The sequence below is a fragment of the Pleurodeles waltl genome, chromosome 3_1 (assembly GCF_031143425.1).
Source record: "Pleurodeles waltl isolate 20211129_DDA chromosome 3_1, aPleWal1.hap1.20221129, whole genome shotgun sequence".
In the NCBI taxonomy this organism is placed as follows: domain Eukaryota; kingdom Metazoa; phylum Chordata; class Amphibia; order Caudata; family Salamandridae; genus Pleurodeles; species Pleurodeles waltl.
In genome coordinates, this window is record NC_090440.1 from 1,451,919,888 (window position 1) to 1,451,935,287 (window position 15,400).

The window sequence follows — 15,400 nt, forward strand, 5'->3', positions numbered from 1 at the left end:
CTAAATTAGGAATCACACCTACTGAGAGGCACTCTTCTTGTCCTCTCCAATTTATCTCTATGGGGGCTATGGGGTAGGTTCTCCTGTCTCAATGTACACAAGTGATTAATACTTGGGTATTTGGGTCCCACTGGTCTGGTCTTACATATGCTTGATTCACTACACTTTAACTACAACCAGAATCAATGAGTATGATTCTCTCTTTTTTATTCACCAACATAGTGGTGGTATATCTTGCCATACTCTGTCCTAACCATAAGACTTGTCCTTTCGTCATTCTTATTTCCATTGGTTCGTCCTGCTCTCTTTTTAGCGGGCAATTTCTTGCTGTGTGCCCCCATTCGGCACAATGAAAGCATTGGGGTCCCATCATGAAATCTTTGGAGGAGGGAGTACGAGGGCTACTGGATTATTCCATGCTAGGACCCGGTAAAGATTTGGTAAAGCGGGATTTGGGATTAGAGCCCTGGGTGGATACAGGAATGGTTTTAGCATGAGAACTTCTAAACTCAGGAGCTCAGTGGAAGGCACATGCAAGTTCAATAACGGTATTGTTATTGTGGCCAAGATGTTGCTGGATCCAGTTTCTTGTAGGGGGAGGTAGGGCGCCTAGGTATTGCTCTAGTACCACAGTTTTGAACATGTCGTCTTTCGAGGTTTCTGTGAGATTTAACCACATGATGAACTCTATAATAAAGAGTGCGGGGATCTTCCTGTGGTGTCCACTTTGTCTGTAGAATCCGAACTCAATAGCTTTTTTGATCCAGACCTACTCGTTCAAGAATGGCTTTCTTGATTTCGGTATACGGAGTTACCCCTACGGGGTTTACTACCTAATAAGCAGCCTGCATATTACCAGTTAGTAAAGGGGTAATGTACTGGCCACATCTGTCTGTCAGCCAATTGGCAGAACTAGCAACCCTCTCAAAATTTGTAAAGAAAGAGTCGGGATCTTTGTTGCCCTGGTATTTTTGGAGGACGCTGCTAGGGACATTGGTGAGTACCCTAGTATTTGCTATGGTCTCTGTTAACTTCCCAATAGCTGTTTCCTAAACCAGCTGGTTATTGGCGATGATCGTCGCCTGACTCTTTAAGGCAGTCTGCAACGTTTCTCATTCTTCCTTAGCCTACTTTAGTTGCTCTTCCCAAACCAGCTGTAGATGTTTTTGTCCTTCCGGTAGTTGGGCAATCATATCTGCTAGTGTTGTTTTTTCTTCCATTACCTAACCCTGTACGATACGGGATTGCCCAATAAATTCCACTTCTGACTCCACTGTCACAGGGTCACAGTAATGGAGACTCATAGGCAATATTATAGTATATATGGTTTATTAGGTTTTGTGTGACAAATAACACTTCTATAATTCTTTTCTTTCTCTTCGGTTTTATTTCTCTTTGCTTTTCTTTCTCGTCTGTGGTCTCATGTGGTCTTCACCCCCTTCATTCTTCTTTTCCCAGATGGGGACTCAGCAGGCTCCTGGGGAAAAAGAAGAATGCAAGATTATTGGTGGACAGGTAAGTATTACTACTGCTCTTTTCTCTTACTTTCCCTCGTCTGTCTGGCTCTCCTCTCTTTTCTTATCTTTTGTATCTTTTTTATTTTCCTTGCTGGTTTTCTTTTCCCTTTTTTGTACTTCTTTTCCCGTTTTCAGGGTTCCTTTCTTTGCTGTCTCTTTTCCTTTCTTTGCTGTCTCTTTTCCTTCTTTTGCTACCTCTTTACCTTCCTTTGCTATCCCTTTTCTCTTTGTTATTTAAATCAAACGATGCTACCCTATATTTGGTATTGCTTTTCTACTCCCCGGGTGCCCTTTAGCAAGTATGCTTCGAAATCCAAAACAGAAGCGAGAAAGAAAAACAGAAAAATAAATAAATCCTCAACCTGATTCTCCTACCCGTACACAGGACCCCATAAAGCTAGTGTGTTTCTACTCTGTTTCACCCAGCACAATAAAAGAAACAAACCAAACAACAACAAAAAGAAAAAAAACAACAGTCTTCAAGTAATCTGTTTTCCCTCCTCCCACCGTTCCCAATTGTATTTCTCCCCATCCTGTTAAAGGACCGTACCTGGCAAGGCCACGCTCTCCCCAGAACGTGGCAGGTCTGTTTGCCTTGCCGTCTCCTGCTCCTCCACCAGGGCATCGGAAAGGTTGTCGGGCAGTCCCCTTCGGTTTTTCCCTTGTTCTGGCATCTTCTCCTCTGCTCCGTTCCTTCGTGTGAGCCGCCTGCCGGAGATGTCACTGCTGAGGTTTATTCTCATCCTGGTGAGTAATGAGGTGGGTTTAAAAACCCCTCCTTTCGCTGCAGTCGTCACCTGATTGGCTGTTAGGAGATGTTCATCCGGGTCACCCACTCCGCACCCGATGATGCTCCCGGGGTACTGCTGGGCCGGCTCTCCAATGGTCGGCCCCGCACAGGACCATACATGTGAAAGGGCCACTCCTTTTTCAGAAACTAATCACCCCCTATTTTCCAAACAGGTCTGTACCTTCTAGGAATCTAAGGCTCCTGACGGTGCCTAAGGTCAACAGAGCTAAAGTCTGAGGCCATTCCTTTGCTTACCTTGTCTCTAAACTTTGGAACGCCCTCCCAACTGTCCTAAGATTCCATCAGTCTGAAGCCAGTTTCAGAAAACTCCTTATAAATCATCATTTCTAAACCTGGTACTCACCTGAAGTTCATTGGTAATCCAGCTGGTGTGCTGTTGTCACAATATGTTTCTAGCACAAACAGATCAAACGTAACTAAAAACAAAGCAATCCATGTTGCTTCACACTGAGAGGAAGGCCTTTTGGAAAGGTTGACTTGTCACATTCCTGTTGCTTATTGCTTGGGTATTGAACTGGTTCTAATGAAGTGAAACCTTATAGCCAGACAGTGTTAACAAGTGCACAAAACTGACAAAATAAAGTAGTACTATCACAAAATGGGACACATTATGCTGCATAATTTGCCATTCTCTTGACGCATAATTTAGACAACCCTGACTCATACTTTGGTCCTTCCCAAAAGTCCAGTGGCCCTGATTATAGTGTACACAGTAGATTAGGAAAATCATAGATGTCTTTTTTTACCGTACTTTTTCCCAGTAAGTAGATGATCATGAATGTACAAAGTAACTATTTTACAATGCTTGGTTCGGTGCTAGCCTGCAGTCTATGAACCATTAATCAAATAGGTTTTTGGAACCACACACACTTTTTATTGCATTTTCATGGATACGCCAATTGTAGACCCTTATGAATGGCCTCTTTTAAGCGCCAACTCGGATTTTACACATTAGTAAATTTGGCATGAGTTGCACAGGGAATGTGCACAAGTCACATCAACATACCTGCCAACATTTTGGAAGATTAGAGGGAGATTAAAAAAAATAACCGGGAGAAGGTATTTCTCCCCACTAAAGCAAAGACAACCAAAACAAAGCCTTTTTTGGCTTAATTATTAGTCTTTCATCTGAAATCAGGACTATAGGCATGTATACATCACATTTAGACTTAGGTATTGCTCCTTTGTGATACAACAGCAACAACAGTAATGTGCAAATGCATTTATTACATTTTCTAGGAAGTCTGTCTTGCACCTGCAAAATCTTTAGTGAAGCAAGAATCTCTGCTTCTGTACTGCTTTCACAATCTTTCTGCCTTACTATGAGCGAGATGCCTGTGTGCACCCCTCCTGTACGCATGTCTCAATTGACTATCTATCTGAGCCTTGAACACTGGAAATACTAAAAAAAAAAAATTGGCAGACCATTAACCCCCACCGGCAGCAGTGCTGAGCCCTTTTGTAACTTTTTGGGATAGTTCACACTTTGGGCTCCATAGCTTTTGTTTCACATAAGGTATCCATACCAAATTTGCGTCCTTTTTCCCCAAAACCTCTAAATGCACACAGACTTTGTGGATTCCCCTGGAGGGGACTGGGAAAATAGGCAAAATAAAGCAAAATGTTGAGTTTTTTAATTAAATAGGGAAAAAGTGTTGCAGATAAAAGTTTCTGTTTTTTCCATAAAATGGCATCCGTGACTGGTTTGCTGTACTAAAGTCACCATCCTCCTAGCTTCCAGGAACATTCAGAGCTGAATCAAAGAACTAAATTTTGTACCACAGTTTTGGCATTTTTTGATTGGTAGCCTATTTTCCCTATTTTGGGTGCTCTCAATCTGCTTCCAGTTTGTGATGAAAACCAGTGTGAAAGCTATGGGTGATCCAGAAAGCTATAGATGTCTGAAAAATAGCCAAAATTCCAAATTCAGCAAAGGGTCATATGTATAGATCCTTCAAAGTTTTGCCAAGGAAAATAACTATAGTTTCATCTGCAAATTGTTGTCACGATGGTGGATTTACAAAGGCAATATATGATTATGTCCACTGGACACTTATAGTTGCGGAAATATATAGGTTTTGTAGGTTCTCTAAAAACCCAAGGTACCAAGAGCCAACAACTAAGCTGCACTGAACAATAACTTTTCATTGAGTACCGAGTAGAGACCAGTTCTCGGAATAGGTAGAGTGAAAAATGGGTATCAAGGAAACTTATGTATTGTGTTTTGTGTTTTTTTGTCCTCATTTACCATCACAATCTAACTCAAAGGGGGAAGCCCTTAGAATACAAGGAGACCCCCTTCCACTCTATACCACTCTCCGGCAAGAGGGTCCTGTCTCGGGTTAGTGCTGAGTTCATGATCGATAGCTGGTTTAAAACCATCAAGAGAACCTTGAGAGTCAGTAAGCAGTATAATCATAGGACAATACTGGGCCTCTTAACAAATACCAGTTATCTCCTATTCGGTTCTCTCGAGCCACACTCTCAAAGGGGCCCAGAATTTCTGTGCCCTTGTCCCCCTCTTGACAACCATATTTAAAGTTCATGTCTGGCCAACAGAATCATATAAAAGAGTAATTTTGCAGAGTCACTCTTAGTTGCCAGCTGGTTCTGATTCTGCAGAGATATAAAAATCACAAAAGAGGGGCTTACCTGACAATCCATAGAGAAAACTTCCTCTATTACCTCCTCCACCTCCTTCCAGAAACAAGTAATCTGGGGGCACCTCAAAAACATATGCAGGCCATCTGCCTTAGGCAGCCCACATTTCTTACACGCCGTTGTAGTTCCATGCCCCATCTTAGATAACTTTGCCGTAGTCCAGTAGGCCCTATGGATTGAAAACAGCTGATTCCGTCTTAAAGACGCAGACCGAACTGTATAGTATAGAAGAATATTGGGTACTTGCTATTGATCTCTGTCGGCTGTCCTGGTAAGTCATCTCCCCAGATCTACTCCGGAAGGGTGAACTCTCCGTCCACGACCTCTACCAACAGCCAGTACAATTTTTTGACCTCCTTTCTTGGGGGTGAACTTAGGTGTAAAAATTCCTCCAGATCATTCAAGACCCCTACTTTTTTTACATGTTGCAGCTAGCTGGTTATTTGAAGGTATTTAGACCTTGAAAGATTGTCCCCCATTTCCCTGCTGAGGGACTCGAAAGTGGCCAACCTCCCATCCTTAAGTAAGTGCCACTGATCCAAAAAAGCTGGATGGATGGATGGAACCTCCAACTTATCCCTCATCCATTTAGGGGAGCCTGGAGAATTCCATATTGGTGCATACTTGCTGTAGTATGGTAACTTAGTGGCTTTCCTCACACTCCAGCATATTTGTACTGAGTCCGAAAGCATCTTACATTTTATTTTTTTGAAAAATTTAGGATTACCAAACTTCTATAAAAAGCCTTCCTGGGATAATTATTATTATTATTTTTTTTAATCATTTTATTTTGTTTTCAAAATACACAGGTTACTCAAACACATGTCCAGAATATCAACTTACATCAGGTTTTCATGGGAAAAAATATCCATTCACGTCAGAAACAACAATATCACAAGTGTTGTAGCAGTGGTATCTACATGCGTACCGTAACAGAGTAAATGGACATATAGGGGGTCATTCTGACCTCGGCGGTAAAAGGCGCTTACCGCCAGTCAGAAGACCGCCATAACACAGCCGCGGTCGCGGTAAACCGCCACGGTCATTCTGACCCGCAACTGGCAAACCGCCAAAAACCCGACATCAACAAGAGTCCGCCACAGCAACGGCCAGCGCAAAACTGGCGATGACCAAACCTCCACCGTCACGCCAACAGAAATACGCCCATGCCATTCTGACCCACAAATCCCCGCAGCGGTCTTTCAACCGCGGTATTCCATTGGCGGTACACACCGCCGCGGTCAAAATACACACACCTTTACAAAACACAGCCACATTGGACAAATCAAAATACACACACCTGAGACACATACACACACCATTCCCACACACCCAATTAAATATAAAACACACACCCACATCACCCACAAACCCTTATGACCACAATTGCGACTGAAGGACAGAGAGAGACAGCACAGCATAGAGTAGACCATCACACAGAGGCAAATCACAACATCACCCACACAATTTCCATGCACAAAACACCATACACCACCACACTCACCACACTCTACAACACATACACCACCCCTCACCTCATCCACACCACCCCATGGCACCCCAAAGACACCCCAGGTTCTCTGACGCAGAACTCAGGGTCATGGTGGAGGAAATAGTTTGTGTAGAGCCCCAGCTCTTCGGGGCACAGGTGCAGCACACCACCATTGCCAGGAAGATGGAGCTATGGCAAAGAATAGTGGACAGGGTCAACGCTGTGGGACAGCATCCACGCAATCGGGACGACATCAGGAAGCGGTGGAACGACCTACGGGGGAAGGTGCGTTCCATGGTATCAAGGCACAACATCGCGGTACAGCGGACTGGCGGCGGACCCCCACCTACTCCCCCAGAATTCACAGCATAGGAGGAGGAAGTCTTGCACATCCTGCATTCTGAGGGCCTCGCAGGAGTAGGCGGAGGAATGGACTCTGGTAAGTCAAATCTCCACTACTTCATTCCCCCCACCCCACCTGCATGCCAAATCATACCCCCACCCCCATCACACCAACTCCTTGCAAATGGCTCACCATCACAACCCACCCATCCCAAAACCTAGCCCTGCATGCCTCCCCAAAGCATGGACACCCATCACCAAAGCATGCCCACTGCACACACCCATCACCCCCACAAGCCACCGTCACAAAAGCCCCCACAAGGGAATGCCAGCACTGGGGTACACGGCCACCCACCCATTACACGAAATGCCACACACAGAAGCAATAACCATACTCTTATACCCCTGCAGGACCCGAACGCCACCACACCGCCATGGAGGGTCCAGAGATGTCCATCCCACCCCCAGAAGAGGCCCCCAGTGATGACAGCAGCTCTGTCTCCCTGGACCCAGATGACCAGCCCGGCCCATCGGGGACCTCAGGACAGTCGGTTCCCCACAGACAGCCACAGGCTACACCAGACCTAACCCCCTCTGGGAACACCAGCATAGCTCCCACCCAGCGGGCCCATGCCTCTGTCTCCAGGACACGTCAATCAGCGGTGTGTCCACCACTACAGGGCACCCAGGTTGACCCACCACCCCAACAACAACAGGGACCTGGGGGCAGTGGTAGTGGGCACACCATCCAGGGGACAGAGGCCCAGGGAAACAGGGAAACTGGGAGGGCTGCTGTGCGACAGGGGGGGGACAGGCCCAGGGAACCGACTCTCCAAGAGGCCCTCTCCTCCATCATGGGAGCATACCACTACTCCCAGGAGACGATGGCTACGGTACTGGCCAGGTTCCAGGAGATCCAGGTACTGCAGGAGGAACAGTACATGGGGTTCAGAGAGGAACTGAGAAACATTAGTTCCACAATGGGGACCATCGTCGTGGCCCTTAACCAGATAGTCACCACATTGCGGGACCATGTGGCACCACAAAGGGCCCCTGTCACTAGCATGGACCAGGAACAGCCTACCACCTCCGCCGGCGCTAGTGGACAGGAGGCCCCCACACAACGACAGGCCACCAGAACCCCACCTCCTGCAGAAGAAGAACCACCCCGCAAGCGGTCCCTGAGATCTCACAAGAAGACAGAGTAGGATGCCAAGACCCCGCCAGCAAAGGATACCCCCTGATGTCATCCCACTGTCCCACATTGTCACCCTGTCCAACCTTGAACTGCCCCTGCTCCATCCTTCCACAGGCATATGGACAATGCACCTGTGAGACTGAAAACTGGACTCTGCCATGGACATTACTCCACCATCACCCATCACCGTTTTACAATCATGTTCCTAAATGTAGCACTTTAAGAAAATCACTTATTGCACTTAAAAAATCTGGAGTCTGCTTGTATTTTGAACAAATGTATTAGACATAACGGTGCAAAAATGTTCAGTTACATTGTGATGACAACATACCACTGTCACACAGCTGTAGTCCATGGGCAAACAAAGCAGAGGTCACGCAGTGGGGCCCACAGCTCTGAAAACGGAAGGGAAAGTCACAACTCAGTTAACAGGAACTGGGGGGGAACTCAGACAGTAGAGAGGCAGGAGACTTTAAGTAAATGTAAAATGGCGTGGTTGATTCGTACCTGTGTGCTACTGAAAATACTGTTGTATCACTGTGTCCGTGTTGTCTGTGTCGTCCTCGTCGTCTTCCTCCTCTTCACTCTCCACAGGCTCCACAGCTGCTACAACACCACCATCTGGACCATCCTCCTGCAGGAAAGGCACCTGGTGTCGCAAAGCCAGGTTGTGAAGCATACAGCAGGCCACAATGATATGGCACACCTTCTTTGGTGAGTACATTAGGGATCCACCTGTCATATGCAGGCACCTAAACCTGGCCTTCAGGAGGCCGAAGGTTCTTTCTATAATCCTCCTAGTTCGCCCATGGGCCTCATTGTAGCGTTCCTCTGCCCTTGTCCTGGGATTCCTCACTGGGGTAAGTAGCCACGACAGGTTGGGGTAACCAGAGTCACCTATTAGCCACACACGGTGTCTCTGTAGCTGTTCCATCACATAAGGGATGCTGCTATTTCGCATGATGTACGCGTCATGCACTGACCCAGGGAACTTGGCATTTACATGGGAGATGTACTGGTCAGCCAAACAGACCACCTGGACATTCATCGAATGATAACTTTTTCTGTTCCTGTACACCTGCTCACTTTCACTGGGGGGAACCAAAGCCACATGAGTCCCATCAATGGCACCAATGATGGTGGGGATATGTCCAAGGGCATAGAAATCACCCTTCACTGTAGCCAAATCGCCCACCTCAGGGAAAACAATGTAGCTCCGCATGTATTTCATCAGGGCAGACAACACTCTGGACAAAACCTTAGAAAACATAGGCTGATACATCCCTGATGATATGGCCACTGTTGTTTGGAATGATCCACTTGCCAAAAAATGGAGTACTGACAGAACCTGCACTAGAGGGGGAATCCCTGTGGGTTGGCGAATGGGGGACATCAAGTCTGGCTCCAGCTGGGCACACAGTTCCTGTATAGTGGCTCGGTCCAGTCTGTATGTCAGTGTGACATGTCTTTCTTCCATTGTCGACAGGTCCACCAGCGGTCTGCACACGGGAGGATTCCTCCATCTCCTCGCAAGTCCCAGCGGACGGTGCCTAGGAAGGACAACATGGAGCACAGAGTCAAGCAACCCACAGGTACGTAACCACAGCTTGCACAGTACACAATTCGCTATGCATTGAATGGCTTGTATGATTGGCAATGCAAGGCCTAGGCCTGTGTGACGCTGTAGAAATTAAGCCATGTGGGCCCTTGAAATTGCGGCTGCCTGACCTGTGAAGTGTGACAATGGGATGTGAGGTCAATGCGCTGGCGTGGCACACTGTGGCGGTAGGCGGTCGAAAACCGCGGCGCAAAGCAGCATTGGTTAACATTGAACCCTATGGGTCTCATGAGCCAATGACGATGTGCGCCGGCGGTCGCGGTACGCACCACTGCGATACGCACCGCCACGGGTGTGACCGCCATTTTCTATCTGCTTAATGACTCGAGACCTGATCATCCACAGGAGAGGACCTATACTGCAAGTGCTGCTGTGACCTCGGTCTGGAAGAGACAATGGCTGCTGCGACTGGGGAAAGGGCCCCTGCCTTCACATCTGAGGAATTGGAGAAACTTGTTGATGGGGTCCTCCCCCAGTATGCGCTACTCTACGGTCCTCCAGACCAACAGGTAAGTACACAGGGAGAATGTTGTATGGGCTATGCCTGTGTTAAGTGGGGTGGATGTAAGATGGTGGGGAGGGGAGCGAATGAGGAATGCAACGCACGACAGATGAGAGCATGTGCCACATGGCAAGGTTGGGGAGGGGGGGCCACTCACATCGACCATGCAGAAAAGTGATGATATGTCTTTTCCCACCCTGTACATGTCACATAGGTCAGCGCCCATCAGAAGATCGACATTTGGCGTGCCATCGCCAAGGACGTCCGGGCCCTGGGGGTCCACAACAGACGGGGCACCCACTGCCGCAAGAGGTGGGAGGACATCCGCCGCGGGAGCAGAAAGACCGCCGAGGCTCTGCTGGGGATGGCCTCCCAACCTAGGAGGGGTGCCACACGGCAATTGACCCCCCTGATGTCCCGGATCCTGGCGGTGGCCTACCCCGATTTGGATGGGCGCGTGAGGACATCACAGCAGACACAAGGGGGTGAGTCTCAGCACATTCTGCTATATTAGCGCACAGTGGAGGTGTCTGGGTGGGGGAGGAGGGCTGTGGCTATCTCTAGGCCAGGGCGGTTTCTGTAGGCTAGGCCCCTCCGTTAGGCATGGCCCTGTGCCCCCACCCCCCACCTCTGTAGGGTGCTAAGTACAGCTATCCATGGCCCGGGCTCACCTATGTGTGCAGTTGTCCTCCATAGACTTGTAGGCCAAGTCACAATAATTGAGTAGTGTACCCCGAGTGAGCGGCGTAGTGCAGGGGGCTTCTGTGTCTGTCCTCTCCGCCAACGGTGCCGCCAATGCATGCACTCAACATGTCTTTCTTTCTTCTCCCCTCCCTTTTTTTTGGTTTTCCTGTTCATGTGTGCATTAGCATCATCAGGCGGAGGAGTAGTGGCATCAGCGCACGAGGGAGCTGCATCTCACATGGCCCCGGAGGGCCCTGCAACCGACTCCGAGTTCACCAGTGAGACGGAGGGCGAGGGGAGCTCCACAACGGGGACCCGTGGAGACGTCAGTGACACCGACACATCCTCGGAAGGGAGCTCCCTTGTGGTGGCGGCAACATCCGTGCCCACCGCAACAACAGGTACAGCCGCCACCCAGCGCACCAGCTCCGCCCTCCCAGCAGCCGCTCAGCGTTCGCCCCGTGCCCGCTCGGCCAGGAAGCCGGGCATCTCCTTCACCCCAGGCACCTCAGGCCCTGCCCCTGTTACCCCTGCTGCCCTAAGTGCGGAGATCATTGACCTCCTCCAGACGCTCATTGTTGGGCAGTCTACCCTTTTGAATGCCATCCAGGGGGTAGAAAGGGAGGTGCATCGGAGCAATGCATACCTGGAGGGCATTCATTCGGGTCAGGCTGCCCATCAGCGATTGTTCAACGCTCTGGCCTCAGCACTGACGGCAGCCATTGTCCCTGTCTCCAGCCTCCCTCCTCCAACTCCCTCCACCTAGTCCCACTCCCCTGTTCCTCTGCCTATCCCAGCCACACCTACAGACCAGCCTGCACACACATCAACACCCAAGGGCAGCTCATCCAGACATAAGCACCACAGATCACACAAGCATTCACATAAGCAACATCCACATGCAGACATGCCAACAGCCACTGCCTCCTCTGTGTCCCCCTCCTCCTCGTCTCCCTCCCCCCTCCCTGTGACGTCTCCACTCACACCTGCATGCACACCACCATCAGCCAGTACGTCCATCACCAGCACACCCACCAGAGCACTCCGCACACGTGCAGTCACCACCCCCACTGCCATTTACACGTCCCCTGTGTCCTCTCCCAGTGTGTCTGTCACCCCCTCTTCCAAACCACACAAACGCAGGCAGCCACCCACCCAACAGCCATCCACCTCATGACAGCCTCCGTCACAAGCACCTGCACCCAAAGACAGCACACTTGACTCTCCTACAACCACATCCTCTTCCTCCACTCCCATACCCACTGCACCTACCCTTCCCATTGCTCCTAAAAAGTTTTTCCTCTCCAAAATTAACCTCTTTGCATCACCTGACCCACCCCCTCCATCTCGTAAGAGTCCAAACAGCACCTCAGCCACCACAAGCCCTGCACCTACTAGGACCATAGTTCAGGGCTATTGGAGTCCACCAGCTCCTAGGGCCGGAACATCGGCCAGCAGCAAGGGGACAGCCAGCCCACCCCCTGGGAAAAGAACCAAAAAAGGGAAGGGCCGGCGCGACAGGCCTGAGACGGCTGCCCCCAAGGACACTACCCTTGCACCGTCACCTGGCACATCCACAAAGGGAGGCAAGGGCCCCAGAGATTCGGCGAAGGAGGGCAAGGGCAGCAGGGCGGACAAGTCCGGCAGCAGGCGAGCTGCCCAGGAGGGCCCCACCAGCCCCATTTCGGGTGTGACGGAGGACACCCACGGGCCCAGGACTCCAGCACAGGAGGGCCCCGCTAGCGAAAGGTCGGATGGGGACTGAGCGGGAATTATTGGCCAGATCTGGTTCCCTAGGAACACAAGACAAGCACCGCTGAACAGGGCCCCGCTGTGACAAGCACCGCTGAACAGGGCCCCGCCAAGACAAGCACCGCTGAACTGGGCCCCGCCAAGACAAGCACCGCTGAACAGGGCCCTTCCTGTCAAGCACCGCTCCGCTGGGCCCTTCCTGTCAAGCACCGCTCCGCTGGGCCCTTCATCTCAAGCACCGCTCCGCTGGGCCCTTCCTGTCAAGCACCGCTCCGCTGGGCACCGCCGTCTCTGAACTGCTCTGCTGGGCCCTTCCTGTCAAGCACCGCTCCGCTGGGCACCGCCGTCTCTGAACTGCTCCGCTGGGCCCTTCCTGTCAAGCACCGCTGAACAGGGCCCTTCCTGTCAAGCACCGCTCCGCTGGGCCCTTCCTGTCAAGCACCGCTGAATAGGGCCCTTCATCTCAAGCACCGCTCCGCTGGGCCCTTCATCTCAAGCACCGCTCCGCTGGGCACTTCATCTCAAGCACCGCTCCGCTGGGCACCGCCGTCTCTGAACTGCTCCGCTGGGCCCTTCCTGTCAAGCACTGCTCCGCTGGGCCCTTCCTGTCAAGCACCGCTCCACTGGGCCCTTCATCTCAAGCACCGCTCCGCTGGGCCCTTCCTGTCAAGCACCGCTCCGCTGGGCACCGCCATCTCTGAACTGCTCCGCTGGGCCCTTCCTGTCAGGCACCGCTCCGCTGGGCACCGCCGTCTCTGAACTGCTCCGCTGGGCCCTTCCTGTCACGCACCGCTCCGCTGGGCACCGCCGTCTCTGAACTGCTCCGCTGGGGCCTTCCTGTCAAGCACCGCTCCGCTGGGCCCTTCCTGTCAAGCACCGCTGGCCCGTTGGCATGGGCCGGATCTGTGTCGGGCAGGGCTTCACGAAGCACTCTGGCCAACATGCCTCCTCCATAACCAGTGGAGTCTGTAATCCACCTGATGGACTGTGGCTTTGCACTTCCCAGGATGTGACAGTGGTCAACCCACCCACTGTAGAGACTTGAGAGACTGTGGCTTTGCACTCCCCAGGATGGTACAGTGGGCAATCCACCCACTGTAGAGACTTGAGAGACTGTGGCTTTGCACTCCCCAGGATGGTACAGTGGGCATGGAGGCTCCTCGTGGATCTGGCGTCGTGGACTCATGTGGCTGAGGTGCCCCCCCTTCCCTTCCCCCTGAGGTGCCTGTAGTTTTATTATCTGATGCCCCAGCAGTGTTCTCTCCAATGGAATCGGGTCTCGTGTGTGGGCTTTGCCCATGTGTTTATGCACATTGGCCCACGAACAATGGAAAGGAAGCCAATATGTGCCGGACTTTTGGGCTATGTATATATTGTTCATGTGGTAATATTTTTTATTTAGATATTTCATATTTCACTTAACTTCAAATATGCTATAATATACTTCAATTTTAATGCTCAATTTATTTTGTCTTTGCATTATTCCGGTGGGTTTGGGGGGTGTCACTCTGACTTGTTGCTCTGCATTGGTGTGTAGGGATTTGGGGGGGGTTCGGGGGGGTGGGTGTGTCGCGTATGTGTGTGCCCGTAACCTTTTCTCCTCCCCCCTCCCCTGTGTCGTAGGTGCAGTACTCACCGTTGTCGTCTGCGCCGGCGTTCGTGCTCCTGGTAGAGGAGCAGGTAGACAATAGCTGGTAGGATGTTTAATTTGGGTTCCATGCTGTCCAGATTCCTCGTGGAGTGTATAGAGGTGAGCGTTTTCCCGTTCGTAGTCTGTTTCCGCCGTGTTTTTATCGTCGGGGCTCCCGCTCCGGAAAAGGTGGCGGATTGGTGGGTCGTGATAGTGTGGGCGGTACATTGTCTGCCGCCTGTCCGCCGCGCTGTTTGTTTGTCCCGCTGTGGCGGTCGGAGTGTTAAAGTGGCGGGCTATGTTGGCGGTTCCCGCCAGGGTCAGAATTCAATTTTTTTTACCGCCTGCCTGTTGGCGGGTTGGCCGCCGCTTTAACACCGACCGCCAGGGTTGGAATGACCCCCATAGTGTGTCTGTGCATGACCTTTGATGTGGTAATTGTCATCAGTTGAGCCGAACTCCTTATGTACTAGCGCTTCTAATCAATGATGATATATTGTCGGATATCTAATAACACCTAACAGTAGGAAATTCTTCGTAGGGCTGTCCGGGAGTAGACCTGAAAATATATTATAACGTTAACAAGTAAAAGGAAACAGAGAAAGAACTTGCTTGGCGCTTATGGGGCAGGGACGTTGGCTTTTCGTCTATAGCTAAATACAGACCCTCAATCTCCGGCCCTGGCCCCAGTTGCTAGGGGTGGGAGGGGAGAGGGAGGGGTGTGGGGAGCATTTTTGGGGCTCATATCCTCATTACAAAGTTTCAAAATTTCAAAAGGTGGGACAAATTATTGTGCTTCTGCGGGGCAGTCTGACACTGAGAGTTCATAGCAATTCCCATTCTGGCAGTGGGGTCAGATAGATGTCGTCGATGTTCAGTAGATGAGAGTCGGGTGATGGCAATGTCCGTTGGGGGAGCCCGTGTGGGTGGGTCGCGTGGCAACAAATCAACAGGGATTTTCTAATGTCGTCTCTTTGCCAGTCTTTTGTGTACTCAGTTTATCCTCCAACTTCGCTAGATAAATATCCCAAAGGGTTACCCCCTCTTCTCCGCCTCATGCCTGCTTATCCTGATCTAATGCATGTACCTCTGCCGTGGTCAACGCAACACCAACCGGAGCCACGCTTGTGTATCCGGGGGGCGCGCAGCCTTCCAGACCATGTCGATCATGCGTTTAAACAATATTAGGGCAA